Here is a 21,035-nt window from a genome sequence, read left to right as displayed (position 1 = left end):
TGTCCTTTTGGCAATGTAGGGGTTATCAAAGAAGAAGGATGGCGAGGACGAGGAAGGAGAGGGGCCATGGTGAGGAGGAGGCAGCCACCGCAGTTAAGTGCCTTTTTTCATACTTTATAATTACTTTGGGAGGGTGAAGGGGCCGGCTACCTACTCTCCACCACAGCCTCGTGTTTTTGCCTAAACTCCGCATTCGCAACTGGACGCGGGGTATGCAAAATTACATAAACACCGCTCTGCGTAGTTACCTGCCCGGGCTTACTCTAGATGTCCCGGAAGAAAGGAAATGAGTGAGCTGGTTGTCAGAGAGTCTGAACAATGTTCAAAGACTGGGTAACAATCAGCAGATTTAGGAAACTAACTTCTGACACCTGTTTGTAGTGAGACAGAGGGGCATATTCTCAAGGGACTATCGCCGAGTTAACAGCACCTTATCACAGCCAAAGTCGCGATCAATATATCTCCCCCTTCACAAGCTGGTGCTAACAGCCCATATCACCAGTTTACCCGCGATAGCAGCTGCAAAAATCTTCGCCACAGATGACCCCGGCAATTATCGCTAATGAGATGCAGAGCAGGCGTTCCCGTGCCAAAAGCCGCAACAACACCACTCCAAAACATTCACAACCACCAGCCAGATCAGCGATAAGACAGCAAAACATGCAATATATATGTATATATTAGCAGCAGGAAATTACACCTGCTTTAACCTGGTGTAAATTCAGACAACAGCCTGCACCAGAAAAAAAAGCCCAGCCCAGGGCCACACCTGAAGGGCAACAAATGCCATGGACCACTGAGCATGCAGGCCAGACACCCAAGAGGGCCACCACACCCACCGCCACCACCCCCAGGACCACACCCCACCCTCCCGGACCACCGCCGCCCACCACCCTGACCAACACTGAGGCAGCACAGACAAAGACAGCAACCCTCAGAAAATGCACAAACCTCAAAGACCCAACACCAGAGAATGCCATTGCCCACTAAAGGCCCAATGGGACAACCATCGTCCGCATCCTGACCACCATTGCCCACAGGCTGACGGCACCAACACAGCGGACAAACAGCATCCCACTTCAGACAAAGCTGCTGACCGTGCTGCATGTGTGGGCCACTGGTACCCTCCAACCAACAACCGCCAGAGTCGGAGGAGTGTCACAGCCAGCCCAGTACAAGTTCCACACAACGGTCGTGGGTGACATCACCAGTTTGGTCCCCCACCATTCATACCTCCCCCACACTGCGCAGGAACAGCTGGAGACCATGCAAGGCGTCTACGCCACAGCTGGCTTCCCGCACGTGTAAGGGGGCAATTGACTGCACACGTTCTACTTGTGCCCCCGGCAAAACTTCCCACAATAACCACACAGAAAGCACACACATTCCAATAATGTGCAGGCAATATTGGACCACCCGCAAATCTCCACCAACGTCGACACCAACCACCCAGGCAGTGTGCATGAGTCCTACATCTTCCGACAGTCCATCATCAACCAGCGCTACCCGGATGGCACCTACGGAACAGCACTGCTCTTTGGCAAGTACCAAATGAACACACCACACACCTCAATTATACAACTATGCAACACACACCAAAGGGAATGCACACATTGCAAACTTACATACAACATGCCAAACAACATGCCCACCCACCTGACACAACGCACAACTCACTGTGGGAACCCGGGCCAGCCATCAATGGCATGGCACCTCAGCCACACAACAGCAGATTGTGGGGAGAGGTGGGGACCAGGCATGTGCGAAGGAGGCAAGCGGCCGATGAATGAGAAGGTACACAATGCCAAGTGTGGCGTGGATGTGATGGACAGACTGCAGTATGCAGAACACACACATATCCTTGTCGACATACACCGCTGGCTTTTGTATCGCTGTTGGCCTCATCGCAACTTTTTTTGTGTTGTCGTTTTGCATTATTGCGGCATTACGTTGCCTTTATCACAGACATTTGACGTCTTGTCGTGGGCCTATCACATAGTACCTCCATGTTCTGAATGCTGAGTTAACACAGAGTTGTTATCCCGCGATAGAGTGCGATATGAAGAGTTGTGTTAAGCTACTTTTGCGGTAATTATCACAGGTTCTTGAGAATATCCCCCACTGAGTGTTCTGGTCACACGTTTTTGAGATAAAAAGTGAAGAATAAATGTGTCTTGTGTAAGAGGCAGTTGGCAGAAATCATTCTGCTTACTTCCAGACTCAATAATGGCATCCTAAAGAGAGATCTGTGATTAAGGAGCTGAGGAAGGCTGCTTCAAGGCGCCAAGTGAGAGTCATCAAGGGAGTGGCAGCCGCTGGACTCATGATTATTTTATAGAAGTTGAATTGTTTTATGGAACAACCACTGGAGTTATTTATACCAAAGTTATTGCACAGTTATCTCATGTTGCTGGTTTGCTGTGTGTGTTTGGGTCACGGTGATGACGGCTGTGACGTCACTCTAGCCTGGCTTTGGATAATCAGGGAGGTCACTCCTTGAAACATCAGCCGGGTGTAAAATACATTATGGCAGTGAGTAGCCGGTGGCAGAGGGTGGCGAATAAATACAGATATTGTAAGAACCATGGCACACGGTCTGCGCAAGAGAATGTCTGTGGCCCAGAGCCTCGTTTCAAGGAGGCTTAGCGCCCGATTCCGAGTTGGATGGACGGGTAATCCCGTCGGCCTTATTACCAGGCCCCTCTTTGATTAGGGACCCTCTGGTTCGTAGACTCCCTTCAAGCATTCTAAGATCTTCTAAGGCGTGACTACTAAAGATGCCTCGAATTCAAAGAACCAGATAGGGGGGCGGATCCTTTTCATACCTGACCCCGAAACTTTGGAATTCTATGCCGACCCATCTGAGAAACAAAAGAAATGAGATCTGTTTCAGGAAAATGCTTAAGGCTTGGCCATATCTCCACTCGCCACTCTGCCTCGTATGGATTCGCCATCACGGGCTGTGCCCCACTCAGCGCTGGGAAGCCTTCAGGTAGCCAGGCGCTTTACAAATCAGCATAGAATAGAAGATGCAGTATATAATGCACTCGTTATGCAGCAGTGGGATGCCCGCCATGTTTGTCACGGAGTGACCTGTCTGCCAAACTCAAAACCAGGCCCTTAGATCACATAGTTTTACCCACCGAGAAGTGTGTCTCCTGCCCCTGAAGACCGTCCATCTTGTAGTACCCGAGCTTCGATGCGTGGCTCTTCGGGGGAGTGTATTTGAAAGATGATCTGGCTTGTTGCCTTCTCAGGGGTGAATGAGCACCTGTTGGAAGCACGACTGACTGCACAGCCAGTGCCATGGGGTACTCACCGTGGTGCCTCCGGAGTGAGTGTGCATCCTTTGGAGGATAGACTGGCTTCACTATTAACCCTGGGCGTACTTTGCTTAGTAGCGCTACGTGTAGCTGCGCAAAGTGCACCTCTCACTACGCGAGCTACGCAAACTGCGTAGTGCGGTAGGGAAATGCTATTCGCACTGATTGCACAGTGCCGGATGCTTGTCCGCACTGTGCAACCATTGCAAACGGCATCTTGCACAGTGCAAGCAGTCATTTTCCGCTGCTCAAGTAGATTTGTACTCGAGAGGCAGCTTTCTCAACGCGGACTGGTAGTTTCTCATCGCGAGCAGTCGCGAGCAAACGCCACCACTCGCAATGAGAAACCTGACCTCCCCGCGATGAGAATCTTGCCTGGAGGTTTATTTTCCACGCTCGCAATCGGCAACCTGATGTTGTTGATCACGAACGAGGAAAAAGTCTCGCCGGAATGTCATTTTGCTCGCTCGCAGTCACTAACTTGACATTGAGGACCGCAAGCAAGCAAAAAATGCTCGTTGCGCTACGCGTTTTTGCACTGTGCTTCGTGCAATGCGCTTAGTAGCGTAAACTACGTGAGCATAGCGTAGTACTACGCCCAAGCCTATTCACTATCACAAGAGAGAGTACCTGTTGGAAGAGAGACTGTCTGCTCCTTTGGTGCCCCACAATGCTCACCGTGCCCTGTCAGGTGTGAATGACATCCCGCTGGAAGACAGACTGACTGCATTGTTACTGTCACACAGCACCTGCTGTGGTGTTGTAGGGTTTGATGAGTTGGTTCGGTTCTTGCTGCTGCAGTGGTAACACTAGGAGAACGCAGAGGGCCCGATTCACAGAACTAACTTAAGACAAAATCCTAAACTTACTACTTTTGGTATTCACAGAAGTTAGGATTTTGTCTTAAGTTTGTCTTAAGACAAACTTAAGACAAAATCCTAACTTCTGTGAATATCAAAAGTAGTAAGTTTAGGATTTTGTCTTAAGTTAATTCTGTGAATCGGGCCCTCAGTCTTTATTACAATATACCACTCAGTGCCTTTGGCAGGGCTGACTGCTTGGTTCCTTTTTAATCTGCGCCTTTCTCCATCCACAGAGCTCTGGATTGACACCCTTCTCAGCAGCCGATTGCTTTCAGTGGCTTGTAGTGAACGAAGTATTGGCCAGACCCAATAATTCATTGATCCCTGACCATAACACAGCTGATCATTGAGGTCTGGAAGGCGGAGCCAAGGACAGGAGCCTTGAAGACACCGCACCAGGTTCTGTCCTGCTAGTAACCATATTATTATCTCTCATTTTCGCATCAAGTGACCTCGGGAGGACATTGGAAGCTTTGGTCTGGAGGGGTCAGTTCACTATCACAGGCCATTGGAAGAGAGTGAGGGTCGGACTGGGGCAGATAAACGACCCGTGAACCAACATAGGAGTGGTCCCATAAGTGAATTACGTAGCTAAAAATTCGCCCCAGTTTTCAAACTGGGCAGTTTTGAACCTGTAAAGATTCTCTGTGTCAGTGTTTTACAAGGTATGGAGCAGCCTCCATGGAGCTCAGCTTGCTGCCGGCAATGCCTGTTTTAATCCCAAGGAAATCAACAGTGAAAACCAGCCCAGGAGACAATAAAACAAGCCCACAAGCTGCCAAAACTCCGGCCCACACACTGACCATCAGAGTAGCCCTCTGGGCACCACCTGATTTCCCTTTAGGTCAGTCCGACCCTGGTGCAGGTGCCCTTTTGCAGTCATATGGTGGGCACAGGGGGGCCCTGTGCCCGAAGGCAGCCATGTGGTAGGCACAGGAGTGGCCAATTCCCCTTGGCAGCCGTGTGGCGGGCACAGGAGTGGTCAGCGCCCCTTTGCAGCCAAGTGGCAGGTACAGGAGTGTCCAGTGCCCCTTGGCAGCCATGTGGCAGGCACAGGTGTGCCCAGCGCCCCTTTGTAGCCATGTGATGGGCACGGAAGTGCTCAGCGCCCCTTTGTAGCCATGTGATGGGCACAGGAGTGCCGAGAGACTCTTTGCAGTCATGGTGTGGTCACAGGAGTGCTGTGTGCCCCTTTTTAGCCATGTGATGGGCACAGGAGTGCCCAGCACCTTTTGCAGCCATGCGATGGGCACAAGAGTGCTCAGTGTCCATTTAAAGCCATGTGATGGGCACAGGAGTGCCCAGCGCCCCTTTGTAGCCATGTGACGGGCACAGGAATGGGGCGTCTAAAGGCGGCGCATTACTGGAGTTGTGTCGCAAGTGCGGCGCAGCTCCAGCACGGCTAGGGGGTGCCCTATACCTAACATGCTGCAAAAAACACAGTTGATGGACAGAATGCAGAACAATGTCTTACATTCACCCCAGTACAAAGATCTGGGCCTAAATCTATCGTTTTTTTGCACTCCACACCACCCTAGGTCAGACAATGGCTATATGCACATCAGCCTTGACCCTGTGCCTCATGGGAACAGTCCAGCCCGAACTACCAAGCCATGTCTTTCCCAGACCAGAATCAAGCATCCAAGGACCGGTTTCTGGCTATCAGCCTTCTTCAGCCTGGATAGCTTGACTCCAGTGATGTGGAGAGCCTGGGACTCACGTCTGAGCATACCCAGCCCACTCGGGGTGAAAATTGCAAAAAACACAGTTGATGGACAGAATGCAGAACAATGTCTTACATTCACCCCAGTACAAAGATCTGGGCCTAAATCCATCGTTTTTTTGCAATTCACTCCACCCTAGGTCAGACAATGGCTATATGCAAATCAGACGGCTGGAATGCCAGAAACCGGTCCTCGGAAGCTTGTTTCCGGTCCAGGGAAGACATGGCTTGGCAGTTCGGGCTGGACTGTTCCCATGAGGCACAGGGTCAGACTGATTTGCATATGGCCATGTCTGAACTGGGGTGGCAGAGTGGGCTAAAGAACAGTGATGGATTAAACCCAGATCCTTTGACTGGGTGTGAGGGTTTGATTGATTCAGATACTCTGTCCATCACCACCCCCTTTTGTACCGCTTTTGGCCGCCATAAGTGTGGCAGGGTATGCTTAGACGTGAGTCCCTTGCTCACTTTGCCACTGGATTCAAGCAAGCTGGACTGAAGACGGCTGGATTGCCAGAAACCAGTCCTCGGAAGCTTGTTTCCGGTCCAGGGAAGACATGGCTTGGCAGTTCGGGCTGGACTGTTCCCATGAGGCACAGGGTCAGACTGATTTGCATATGGCCATGTCTGAACTTGGGTGGCAGAGTGGGCTAAAGAACGGTGATGGATTAAACCCAGATCTTGTGACTGGGTGTGAGTGTTTGATTGATTCAGATGCTCCGTCCATCACCACCCCCTTTTGTACCGCTTTTGGCAGCCATAAGTGTGGCAGGGTATGCTCAGACGTGAGTCCCTTGCTCACTTTGCCACTGGATTCAGCAAGCCGGGCTGAATACGGCTGGATTGCCAGAAACCAGTCCTCAGAAGCTTGTTTCCGGTCCAGGGAAGACATGGCTTGGCAGTTCGGGCTGGACTGTTCCCATGAGGCACAGGGTCAGACTGATTTGCATATAGCCATGTATGAACTGGGGTGGCAGAGTGGGCTGAAGAACGGTGATGGATTAAACCCAGATCTTTTGACTGGGTGTGAGTGTTTGATTGATTCAGATGCTCCGTCCCTCACCACCCCCTTTTGTACCGCTATCCCTAACATGCTGCATCAATCCTTACGCCTGCTTCAAGCAGGCGCAGCGTTTTGACACAGCATGGCCTCAAAAGTGACTGAGTGAAATCTTGTAGATTTCACTCAACCACTTTTAGGAGACGTTCCTGTGCCGGAACGCCCCCCCCCCCCCCTGCACCAGAATGCCTACATGCGGCACAGGGCTTTACAACGTGACACATCCCCCAGATGCGTCATGTTGTAAATACCCCGCGGCATGGCGCTGGCTTAGCGCCACCACTGCGTCACAAAAGAGACGCAACGGCGGCATAAAATCGGCGCAAGGGGCTTGTAAATCTGCCCCTTTGTTTCTTTCAAGAGGACGTCAATGACACCAGCTCTGGTCACATCGGGACGAACACAACGTCTCAAAAATTCAGGTAAAGTAGAAAACGATGGCCATTGGGAGACTTTCTTGTAAATCTAAATGCCATTAAATTGGAAATTTACTTTGCAATTAGATATAGATGTATCGATTACACTTTTTACTGTGATTACCTCATATCTAAAGATTCAATCAACAGAATTGAAAATTCTACTTTGTTCACGAAAGACTGTTATTGGGTTGTTACTTAAAAGAGGAGCTGCAGAGATTGGAATCGACAAACTGAAATCAAATCCTCTCTTCCAGGCGGATGGATCTGCTGACGTCTGCATTTCACTGAGTCTGAGAAGGAGATGGGGGAGATCCCTCACCAAGACTGGCACTGGGTCCAATGACAAGACCAGGGCCCTCGTTAGGAGGCCACCACAGCCGGCACCACACACTGCCCCTGCCAGCGCTGCCAATGACGGTACCAACACAGCTACCAACCATCGCACTCCAACAAGTGTGACACTTCAGACTATTCCAGGCCCCCAAAGCTATGAGAATGGCTTGGGCGGCAGGTAATAGTCCTTATAAATGTATATTGAATTAATAAACAACTGTTGTGCTTATCTTTAAAAAAAAGTATTTCATCGCCATCTTGTGGTAGACTGCCATACGTGCTGGTGTTGACAATTAAGTGCTGGTGCTGAACACCAGAAGCCACCGGCTCAAATTAAACCCTGCTCCTCTCCCAGAGAGTCCCCTCCACCTTCATCTAGTTTAGGCTAGTTCTCTCCAGTGCCCCCCTCTCCTTCTTTCCTTTGATGCCTAGAAGAGCTTTGTAGCACAGTGGGCGCTACAAAACTAACCCTGGCTCCTTGGGTGAGGGAGGGAGACCACGTGTTGCAGGGTTTCCTTTGCCGGGATGACAATAAATGAGGGATCTCCAACCTTTTCTGTAATAAGAACTACTTATGTTCAGTGATAATCATCGAGAGTTACTAATGGTATGAGTGTGGTAATAGTGACAAGATTACATTAAAGGGCATTATGTTTATTTTTATTTTTTATTACACTTTTTATTAAATGAAATCACAGAGTTATCAGTGCAAATCAATCCGAGGGAACACTGCATTAGCATGTGATTGTCACTCATTACATGCGGCGAAGGCATCCTTCTTCTGTCCTTCTGGGCATTGCATATCGTCTGTGGGTGATGGGCAAATCTCGCCCCTATAGGAATTCCAGTGTTTCCATTTCCGATCCCATGTCTTAGGGCAGCCTTGCATTAAAGGGCGTTATAGGCAAGATTTCCAGACGTGAACACCTAAGTACAAAAAGGTGATGTTAGTAATAAATCTCACCAATGCTGTACGCGTCATCACTCGAATATCAGCTGTAAATTCTTCCATGTTTACCCAGCCATCAGCTTAATATTTCTGGAAATATATACATTTTCGTCTCAAATAGACACTTTTTAATGTTGATATGCATATATTCATTCATACAGGTAAACGCTTCTAATTTAGTAGGCTGGGCTGCACACAGGAGAGGCACTCAGTGGAGATTTCTGGATTAAATTTACGTAGGATATTACTAAAATCTACATGCTACTCCGGGCCGTGTGACTCCATGCCCAGACACGACGCCTCATTTATGAAAAGTGACGCATCGCTGCGTGAAAACAGCGATGCGTCACTTTTCACTGCGCACTCCTTACGACATTCCTGTTGCGTCATATTTAATGTATGACGCATCATGACGCAAGGAGTTACAGATACGTCAGTATTTCTGACGTATCTGTAAGCGCAAAAGTGACGCATTGCTGGAGTGTGTCACAAAAATAACGCAACTCCAGCAATGCGTCCTTTCACATGGGGAAAGCCCCATGTGAAAGGGCTTGCGTCAGTCTTATGCTGCTGTGAGGCAGGCGCAAGATTTTGACGCAATAGCGTCCTAAAAGTGACGCAGTGAAATCTCATAGATTTCACTGCGTCACTATTACGAGGCTTTTTGCGGGGGAACGCCCCCTCTGCATACATTATACCTGACGCAGGTATAATGTGGCGCAGGGGTTTAAAAAGTGACGCATCTACCTAGATGCGTCACTTTTTAAATATGGCGCAACGAGGCGCATTTTTTACACCGCTGGGGCGTCACAAAAAGTGACGCACCGGGGGCGCAAAACTGACGCAAGGCCTTCATAAATAAGGCCCCAGGTGTCCATCAACACCAGCTAATCACTGACCTGTCGCTTAGCACATATGTGATCTGAGGCCAGCATCATGTATGAAACCGCAGGTGTGCTGCACTGGTGCTCAGACTTGCCAACTCATATGATGCAGCCGTGTGTCACACGTTATCAACTCCCTTCATAGGGTCACCCGGTGAAGAGCCGATATCACACGGTCGCAAGAAAATGAGTTTGAAACCACTGCACGGAGCGGGTTCCAGCCCATCTCTCGAGCCTTTGAACCGCTGATGAAACACCCCAGGACATCGCACTGGCGCAGCGCGCTTCTTCTTAAGCAGGAAGGGGGTTGGTGAAGACGAGGAGACACAAGTGACTCTTAGGTACTTCTCGGCATCAGCTCGCCTTCACAGTGTGATTTTTTTTTTGTTGCAGGTCGACATGTGTGCTCAATTTTTTAAAACTCATTTATCTCGCTCCAATGTTTGCTACTGTCTAGCTTTGACCAAAGCCCCACAAGAGTTGTTGTTTGCTTTGGGGTGCCTCTAAATAGGGGACACTGCTCTCAAGTGTGGGTGCGTAATGTACGCAGCTAAACCCTGAAGAAAACCGATGGTGGGGGACCCAGCTCCGAACTCTTATCGCCAAAGTAGATACGGCGACCAGGCGCTCCGAATTTGCTGGGACTTTCCCAGTTTATCATCAACTGTTCCATCAGATTTCACTAAACACATAACATGTTCCAGTTTTTAAAGAGGTTCCACTGAACACAGCGGGGGAGACCAGCTTTGGGTGTTCCGATGCAGGATTGGTTATCAGCCTTTTCAGAAATCAATGTAATTAACAGGAAACATCCATTACAACGCAGTCATTACAACAGCCTACCTTTTCAACGCAACTGTTACAACGCAACTGCCTTTACATCATAATGCCATTACAATGCAAGACATTGCAACGCATGTCACTTCAACGCATGCCATTACAACGCCTACTATTACAACGCATGCCATTACAACGCATTATAAGGTAAGTAATGGAGATTTCTTTAGCGTTAGGGTGGGTATGGGTTTTTGGGTGCCTGGGAATAGTAATTTTTACCCCTGCACAATCCAATACGTTCCCTACTGTTGCACTCACTGGAGTGGGAATAGTAATTTTTACCTCTACACTATCCAACACTTTGGAATTTTTACCACTACACTCTCCAACACTTTCATTGCTGTTGCACTCACTGGAGTGAGAATAGTAGTTTTTACTCCTACACTACCCAGCACTTACCCAACTGTTGCCCTAAAAGTATTATGCGTTGTAATGGCATGCATTACAATGGTATGGGTTGTAATGGAATGCGTTGTAATGGTAGTTTTAAAAAAATGCATTGTAATGGCATGCGCTGTAAAATCATGCAACGTAATGATGGTTGCGATGTACAGACTGTGTTGTAAAAGCATGTGTTGTAATTGCTTGCGTTGTAGCATCATATATTCTAATTAACACAGATGATAGTCTATGTACAGGTTCCATTAAATGTATTCCCCTCAGGGCCTCCTTGTCTGTGTTTCCAAACTCTGGTCGCCTAACTGAAGACTCAGCCCTCAAGGAAACAGTGGGGAAGCATCTTGACAAGAGCCCTTTACCATCTGAGTAAACCCTTGCATGGCACAGGTCACAGACACCAGTTTCTCTTCACATGAAGTCATGTGTAAGGTTTGTTATTTCATCGCTTGCTCAACACTCCTGGTTTTGAGGCGCTCCGTCTGCTGGATGCAGGGGTGCTGAGTGCTGCACAGATGCTGGTACTGCAGCCAGATGTGATCTTTGGGGGCTTGACTGAGGCAGGCACCACAATCCCAGGACCACGTGATGCTGATGACGAGGAGAGATGCCCCAACAGAGTCAGTGATGCTGTCACTGGGAGAAGGGGGGGTCCATCTGTCCTCTTCATCACCAGAGAAGCCCTGAAGGGCAGCCATCTTGCTCCAGTGCTGGTGTGGGCTTAGGCAACACCCACAGGGGAAACAGCATTTACAACGCTGCTATTACCACGCAGGTAGGTAACAACGCGGTTGTTACAACAACCATGTCGTTACCAGGCATGCCTTTACATCGCAAGTTGTTTCTACGACCTGCTCTAGGTGGCGTGCAACACCAGGGAATGTGCTGGATTTTAAATCCAACACGTTCTCTGTTGTTGTGCTAACTGAAGTATAAATAGTAATTTATACTATTCCTAAGTCCAGCGTGCCACCTAGCGCAAGTTGTAGAAAACAACTTGCAATGTATAGCCACACGTGGTAACAACGCGGTCGTTGTAATGACTGCATTGTAACCTACTGCATGGTAAAAGCACGCGTAGTAACGTGCTACATTCCACCCACAGTGTTCATACTGAGGCTGACACTGCAATTCAAACAAGAAGCAGCCTGCCCAGCACACAGTTGAAGTAAGATATCTCATCCATAATTTTCAAAGCACAAGAAGTCGCCATTGAGCCCAGTGATTCGGGGCAAACAACAAGCAACAGGTCTCAAAGCCATGTTCGTCACAAACATGTGCACATCATGTTTATTCGAAACCTTCAATCATTCTTATGGTACATCCACCAACAATGTGGTATATACAATATCTTTTCAAATACAACATAAGAATTACTATACTAATGGCAATGTATATTCATCCTGTGGTGACCCTGGCTCAGGACCCCCAACAAACAGATCAGCCTATCAATCACTCTTCACACAAACTATTCACATTCCATATCTCAGTCACCCATGAACATACAGTGCAGACTCAAGAAGATCAAGCAGTGTTTATACATGTGAAAAACATGGCCCAAAATCAGAATCCCTAATTCTGTACATTGACACACCCTTTTCAAATGCATGTTATGCAGGAACCATCAATTCTATATTATATATTGGATCACTGGATTCCTGAATGGTTTAATTAATCAGATGTTCGGGTCCTTATATTCAAATCCAAGGTAAGCGCTGACACGCGTTTCGGTGAAGACCCAAAATATTATTTGCTCCTTTCTCAGGGCGCAAGACGAATAAAAATCAAACATGGGGGAAGGAACCTAAGGGAATCCCAGGGAAGGGAAACTTCTAAATATAACTAAACATGGCTTGAACCAAGGTGAATGACCAGAAACCTTTATTTTACATATATAACGAGATCTCCAGAGTCCTCTGTGTCTCAGTAAATAGCGGTACAATTCAGCATGTGACTGGTCAAGTATGAAGGAAAATCCCCTAGTGGTGAAGCCCCCCATCTTGAATAAATGTGATGTGTACTTTTTAGGAACAAACATGGCGTTGAGGCGCGTTGCTTGTTGTTTGCACTGAATCACTGGCATCTATTGGGACTTATTGTGCTTTGAAATTATTGATGAGGCTGGCTGTTTTTTGCTTGAATTTGTGGTTTTCTTCCCCTGCTGTCCTGTCGGTCTATTTGCTTTTTCAGGGGCCCCTTTCTTTTGATAGTGAGGCTGACACTGCAGCCGCACCCTCTCTGGCCAAAAAGGCAGCCAGGTGACAGGTGAGTATCAACCAGTAGGTGGCGCTGTCATTCCAGTGGGCTTGACCCTTTGTGGGCACTGCGCCCATGGAGGTCTGCCCGCCAGGACCCCCCGGCGACCCTCATCGTCATGAAGCCGCTACTGCACTTCTTACATCCTGTCTGGCACCTCTAGGGAGCCCAGGGTCCCAGCACAGAACAGTGGTAGACTGTACCTCCAGAAGTATTTGAATCAGTCAGCGGCTGCACCCCCCTTCTAGTCCTTGGTACCCTGGTACGGTTGACTGTACCTCCAGAAGTATTTGAATCAGTCAGCGGCTGCACCCCCCTTCTAGTCCTTGGTACCCTGGTACGGTAGACTGTACCTCCTGACGTATTGGAATCAGTCAGCGGCTGCGCCCCCCTTCTAGTCCTTGGTACCCTGGTACGGTAGACTGTACCTCCATAAGTATTGGAATCAGTTAGCGGCTGCGACCCCGTCTTGTCCTTGGTACCCTGGTATGGTAGACTGTACCTCAAGACGTATTGGAACCAGTTAGCGGCTGCGACCCCGTCTTGTCCTTGGTACCCTGCTACCCTAGACTGTACTACCAAAAGTATTGGAATCAGTTAGCGGCTGCGACCCTGTCTTGTCCTTGGTCCCCTAGTATGGTGGACTGTACCTCCAGACGTATTGGAATCAGTTAGCGGCTGCGACCCCCGTCTTGTCCTTTGGTGCCCTAGTATGGTAGACTGTACCTCCAGAAGTATTGGAATCAGTTAGCGGCTGCGACTCCGTCTTGCTCTTGGTACCGTAGTATGGTAGACTGTACCTCCAGACGTATTGGAATCAGTTAGCGGCTGCGACCCCAGTCTTAACCTTGGTACCCTGGTATGGTAGACTGTACCTCGAGACATATTGTAATCAGTTGGCGGCAGCGACCCTGTCTTATCCTTGGTACCCTGGTATGGTAGACTGTACCTACAGAAGTATTGGAATCAGTTAGCGCCTGCAACCCCCGTCTTGTCCTTTGGTACCCTACTATGGTAGACTGTACCTCGAGACATATTGGAATCAGTTAGCCGCTGTGACCCCGTCTTATCCTTGGTACCCTGCTATGTAGACTGTACCTACAACCCCCATCTTGGCGGCTGCAACCCCCATCTTGTCCTTTGGTACCCTGGTACGGTAGACTGTACCAGGGTACAGTCTACCTTTCATCCCACCCAAAGATCTAAAACAAGCCACTCAATCTTTGGTGCTGTCAAGATTAGATTACGGAAATGCAGTCCTCACAGGAATACCAAAATCACATCTTGCTCCTCTTAAAACTACTCTCAACGCGGCTGCCAGAATGGTCACAGGACTCAAGAAATATGATCACATCTCACCTGCACTCTGGGAACTCAAATTGCTCCCAGTAGAAATACGGGCGAACTTCAGAACAGCCTGCCTCACACACAAAGTCCTAAACACTGGTAAACCTGAATACCTGGCTGCCAAACTCAAACAAAGCAGGTCAGAACAGGACCACAGAAGCTCGAACACCCTTCTACTCATTCCACTGAAAGCTCGTAAGCAAAAAACAATGGCCAGATCCTTTGCCGAAAATACGCCCAAAATCTGGAACTCTATTCCTCCCCACATCAGAACTATTCCCTCCTTTGCTAAATTCAAAAGCCAGCTCAAAATCCTGTTCCTCAATCGATCCCTAGTGAAAAGATAGGAGCAGTCGGAGTGCTGAAATTTACTCCTCACTCCGCCCTGACTCTACGTCAGCTAGACCTCGAACCTGATCTCTTTGTCATTGTGACCTATCAGTATTTGTATTATGGGATTTTCCGCATATTGTATTATGTTTTTACCCTGCTCTGTAACTGATGTAAAGCTCTCCGATACCCACTGGTCAGGTCAGCGCTATATAAAACTTCTCAAATAAAAATAAATAAATATTGGAATCAATTAGCAGTTACGACCCTGTCTTGTCCTTAGTACCCTAGTATGGTGGACTGTACCTCCAGACGTATTGTAATCAGTTAGCGGCTGCGACCCTCGTCTTGTCCTTGGTTCCCTAGTATGGTAGACTGCACCTCCAGACGTATTGGAATCAGTTAGCGGCTGCGACCCTAGTCTTACCCTCTAGTACCCGGCATGTTAGCATATACCAACAGATGCATTGACATTAGTTAGCAGCTGCAACCTCTGTCTTACCCTTTGGTACTCTTCGCAAAGTATACTATACCTATAGATGCACTGATATCAGTTAGCGGCTGCGACCCCTGTCTTACCATAGAGTACCCATGACACGTTAGATGCATTGACATCAGTTAGCGCAGGTGACCCCCGTCTTACCCTCTAGTACCCCAGGCATGTTAGCATATACCAACAGATGCATTGATATTAGTTAGCAGCTGTGACACACATCTTGTCCTTTGGTACTCTTGGCAGAGTAGACTATACCTATAAATGTACTGATATCAGTTAGCAGCTTCGACCCCCTTTTTACCCTCTAGTACCCGTGACACGTTAGATGCATTGATATCAGTTAGCGCCTGTGACCCCCGTCTTACCCTCTAGTACCCCGGCATGTTAGCATATACCTACAGATGAATTGACATTAGTTTGCGGCTGCGACCCCTGTTGTGACCCGTGACACCCTTGCACATCCATTGTTACCCCTGGGCTCAAGGACCGTCAAGGCTGCTGTAGCAGTAGTAAGGCAGCAGGGATCTCGCGTGTTTTCATTCTGCCACCAGCCCCGCCCCCTGGTGCTTCAGCAACAAATGGAAACTACCCAGAGGAGATATGCCCTATGATGTCATCAGGGGTCAGTGAGTGAGTGATTTTGCTTACATACCTACCCTTCATATTTTGATGAATCCACGTCCATGCCATGAGTTTACAAGAGAAAGCATCAGAGGTCTGTTCTTCTTGAGGAATCTGTTGTGCTTTACTATCTCTTGGACAGTAATATGGAGATGAAAAAGAATCACTTCCACAAGATTGACGCCCTCTGCATCTGTAAGGTCAACATATGCATGGACGTACAGATTTACAGCTCCTAACTCCTGGTCCATTCACTGTCAGGACAGACATGGGGCCCTGGCCCCCTCTGCAGGAACCAGTCAGGGGTTGAACCTCCTGCAGAAATGGACAATACTGTGCAGAGCTGGGTCTGAGGCACCTCATACTGTGGGAATCTACTCTGAATCCCTGGGGAGGTGTGTAACCTCCAGCAGGCAGAAGCAGCCTCAAGGCACTCACCCAGGGATGGAGGGCACAAGTCGAGGGTAGACGCGGGTAGGCGGCATCTACCCACTCTTTTCACAGGCTGACGCCGTCTCCCCACCCAGAGGGGGCCCCTTACAAATGGGATAAACCTGCCCTGGTGTCATTTTAAGACACTGGAACATATTTAGCAGCGCCAGCTCTTTGTCTGCTCTCCTTACAGGAGCAGCAACCTTCAGGCAGGGGGGGAGGGAGGGCTGATCCGATTCCAGCTGTGCCCATAATAAAGACAGAGGTTAAGGGGCCACCAGGAGCTTCACACCTAGATGCAATGGAGGGAAACAAAGGCTCACATCTTATTTCTGGGTTTGACATTGTTCAGTCCCTGTATAAAAGAGATGTACATACACTCTAAGGATGCCAGATGTGTTGGTCTGTCCCAGTATTTACAGAAATAACAATTCAAATACCACTCTTTGTTTTATTTCTCTTATAGCGCTGATCATCCCAATCCAGGGCGTAGGAGCGCTTTACATCACATGTATACATCATACATCGACACTAAATCCTATGTGTGTTTACCAGGGTCCCATCCTCATGGGTTTACCTTTCCTCCCCCACTTTCTTATATCTTAATCCTGAACCTTTTTGTTCCCTTAACCTCTTCCTTCTGAGCGCGTCACTCATTATGGCGCATATACTTACCGCGCCTCTATCCCATCAGCTCCATCAGATTTGAACTCTTTTAAGATTATCTACCCCCCCCAACCTGTCGATAAATGCAAAGAAGACCTTCAAACTCAATCTCCTCAAACGTTGGCCCGAAACGCTTATATCGGACACATGTATCTCCGGTAAGGGCACTATAGTGACAGACCTCATCTTCTGCACTAACAGAAGAGCGCATTGGAGAAAGCTCCAAACAGCTGACCAAAACTCTGCATGGCGTCAGTTTAACCACGCTTCCATCCCCGGCCCTTAAGGCTGAGCTGACTGTCTCCCTTTGCAATAATGGTAATGGCCTTATTCAAGCCTCGGACCTGAACCTCAAACCATTTGACTATGCCGTCTTGAGGATTAAGAACACACTAACCAACTCCAACCCATCCACCTGCTTTCAGACTGGGCCACCCACATTTTCTGCCCCTGAGGTGACAGACGGCCCCTCCTCCCCATATTCTGTTCTCCAATCTGTAAACACGCAGCCCACAGATTTATCCAACTTAACGGAGGATATTTTTACTCCCCACACCACTAACCTGAACAGGCCCTTTCTGCCTCTCGTGGGCGAAGGTTTAACTGACCTGCACACCACCCACCTTGCAATCAGCGGCATCACGGAATTTTTTGCTTGTTCGAGCTTTCAAAATGCGTGTTCATGAGATATTTCCCCCTGAGCACGCAAACAGCTTTCGCAAACAGGAAAAAAGCATTGCGAACAGGCGGAACGAGCAATTCCACGTGTTCGCTGAACTTTTGCATACTTTCTGAGATTTTTTACCATTTCGCTGAGCTTTGCGTGGCGCTACTATGCAAATTCCGCCCACCCCTATGAAGCCATACACTACAACACCCCGTACTACCTGGCAAGTAAGCTAGAACTTTTGGGCTCCAGCCGGCACCTTAGAAGTACGTCCACCTCCAAGATTCAAAAAGAAAAATCTTACAAACGTGCTTTCACTGGTCTTGCTCCGAGAATCTGGAACTCCCTGCCCTCCAAGATCAGATCCAATCCATCCACTACATCCTTTAAAAAAGAAAGTGGTCAAACGACTACTCCTGAACGAACGTTAACAGCATCACCCTGTGATCATGCTCTTCTTTTTATACATTTCCTAATTCTTGTTGTACTACACTGATGCGTTTTATTGTATGCTTTTACCTTATTTTGCTCTAGTCCTCTAGTGGCTCCTTGATTGCTTTAACGTGATCTCGCTCTTGTTTTTGTTAAATTCCCTGATTCTTATTGCACTTTTCTGGTGTGTTTTATTTTATGCTGTTTTGGTCTTTAAGTTCTAGAGCACCGCTGATACCCCCAACTCTTAACTTGTTCGATTTCCCCTTTGTTGTAACTTCACCTACTGTCACATTGTGTTTGTATTCTTGCTTTTGCCAATTCTGTACAGCGCTTTGATACCTGTATGGGTCTTGTTCGCGCTTTATAAATCTATTCAAATAAAATTAAATAAGTAATGTACAGGGTGTGTTACTTAAGACAGTGAGGATTACAAGGTGTAGGAGTTGCAAGTCCTTCGTACCTCACTACGATATATTAGAAGGATTACAATGTATGAACTGCAAGTGACAAAAGGATCTGTGTTAAAAGCACTAACCCTCGTACCATTTTCATAAAATAAAAATCTGTCATCTGTGTGCCACATGATGTGTTTTGCAGGAGACATATTAACCCTCTATGCTCCTGTGATTCAAAACCGGGACTAGACAAAACACAGTTCTCTCTAGTATATGCGATAACCTCCAGAGTTATCTTACCATTATTGTTTCTCTGAGATTTGCTGGGCACTCAAAGATCTCTGCAGCGGGTGTTTTAACCCCATAGGATATTTTTAAATTCAGACTTTGCAGCCAATTAATCAGAACAGGGTTAATGTTGTGTGTCTTATTGTTTTAAAAAAAAAATGTATAATTTGAGTCCCAGATTTTGCATCAGGACCGAAGCAAAATCTCACTTGTTAAATATTGTAATGCACTTACATTTATTCATAATAGACCTGCTGAACATGTGCGAGGTCTTAAGATCTGATGTCACTTCTTGTGATAGTAAAAAAGAGGGGGGGTTCCTTTCTGTATGGTTAGCGTCTGGTTTGTGGCCAGAAGGACTACACACTAATATCACTTATTAGTGTTTGTGAAGTACACCTATTATAACTTTCTAGTGTTATAGCTTCAAATTCATGACCACAAGGTCTACACACTACTATCACTTCTTAGTGTTTGTAAAGTACAATCTACTTTAACTTTCTAATGTTATGTGATGACACGGGTGATATTAAATCTGCACAAAAACCTACAGTATCTTTCGTTTCACAATTTTTTTTTTTTTAAAGTTTTACATATACATTCATTTGTTGCATTTGGTTACTGTAAACACATTACACTGGTTCAGAATATATCAGTTACATACAATTAAAATATACTTGTTACAATTAAAATCATTTCATGCAAAACAATACGTATATTCTACAATTTTTAACAAAAACATTTAAAAAATGATGTCATAGTGAGACCTTTTGTCGACGCGTTTCGGTGCTTTACAGAATTTATAACACCTTCCTCAGGACAGACTTATTTAAAAACCATGTTTCTTCAATCTAAAAACAAATGCATACAATTAAAATCATATTTTTTTTTAGGTGAATACAAAATACAGTACAAAGTAGTGTGCAGGTTTACCAAGTGTCACATTCTTAGCAAAGGAGAATTATCTTACTTGCTAACGGTTATGTAAATGTAAATGTAAATTGATACTTGTATAGCGCACTACTCACCCGCCAGGGTCTCAAGGCGCTTGTACGAATGCCGCTGTGGAACCCGTCCTGGCTTTCCCTGTCAGGCGTCCACTCCTGGGCACCCCCAGGGTGGGGGCCAGGCATCCTTAGTGTTGTGGGGGCCGTTGTGGAGATTCAGCAAGCTATTGTCCAGAGTTGCAGAGTGGGACTCCATGATTGCAATAGGCACCGTGGCGAGAATTATCAGGTCCGTGGAATTTTGAGCCCAAGACCCGCCGAGGCGGGGTATTGAACCCTGGTCCCGGGCTGGGCCTCTGCATCAGGGTCTGCCGCTCTAACCATTGAGCCACACTTCTTGGAGCCTTCAAATTTAATGGGGTTCCACACCCTGGGGGATAGGATGTCTACAGATCCTCTGGTTTAGAATGTATTTCTAAATAAACAGTCTAAGAAATAGAATAGAGAAAAGCCAAGATCAATTATTTGTGATCTAATTTAATTAAGCGACAACATTTCTTATCACCCCGATACACTTACTTTAAAAGGGGGAGATGATCTTATGAGTGTCCTTATCAATTGCACACCTTCTGATCAGGACTGGTTCATTCGGGGTTGTGTTAATTTTAACCCAGTCTGCAAAAAATTAATTGGAGTTGTATTTGTGTCTCCTATGATTCAGAGAGAGGTTTAGCATTTATTCCTTAACCAAGATTAGGATAGTTGTCCACAATGAGTTCCTACATACCGTTTTGTGTTGGTCAATCCTCCAAAATTGTTTACTTTTAATTTTGATGGAGTTGTTGCTCCATGGATGGAGGTCCAGTTGAGTAGCTATTCTCTTTTATCGCAGTGTCCTAGACAAAAGTATAGGTGTCAATATATACCAATCACTGATGTTGATGGTAGTAGAGCACCAGTCTCAATGTATATGTTTATATTCTTTACATATACTAAAACAGCCTAGGTCGTTTTGCCTGTTCACCAAGGTTGGTAATATGAAATGGTTATTCGAAATACCATACCTATTCAGGAAATATATTTGTCTAACATTCTTCGATATAACTGTGTTGTTCGGAGCCTCCTCCGTAGTGAACCTTAGTAATGCACGGGTTCTGCTTAATTTGCAACGGTTCATCTATCACATTTTAAAAACATCTCTAATTCGGTTTAAAAAAATATTTTTTTTGCCAGGAATTAGTTACAGGTCTATTTAGTCACACATGGTCTAATTTCTGTTTTGGAGTAGCTACTTGATAATCCATTACCAGGTTTAAGGGGGTTAGGGGGTCCTGAGCGGTACAAATACCCATACAGCTAGCAGGACTC

The 21,035-nt window shown here is 47.0% G+C and overlaps 1 protein-coding gene across 1 annotated transcript in view; it reads left to right on the top strand.

Moving 5' to 3' along the window:
• NPAS3 (neuronal PAS domain protein 3) overlaps window positions 1–21,035 on the top strand; it is a 1,714,960-nt gene that overhangs the window by 616,448 nt on the left and 1,077,477 nt on the right. The gene's annotated exons all lie outside the window — the stretch shown is intronic.

This window comes from Lissotriton vulgaris, chromosome 9, assembly GCF_964263255.1.
Source record: "Lissotriton vulgaris chromosome 9, aLisVul1.2, whole genome shotgun sequence".
Lineage (NCBI taxonomy): Eukaryota > Metazoa > Chordata > Amphibia > Caudata > Salamandridae > Lissotriton > Lissotriton vulgaris.
Note: the sequence above shows the minus strand (reverse complement) of the source record. Positions and strands in the feature narration are given on the sequence as shown.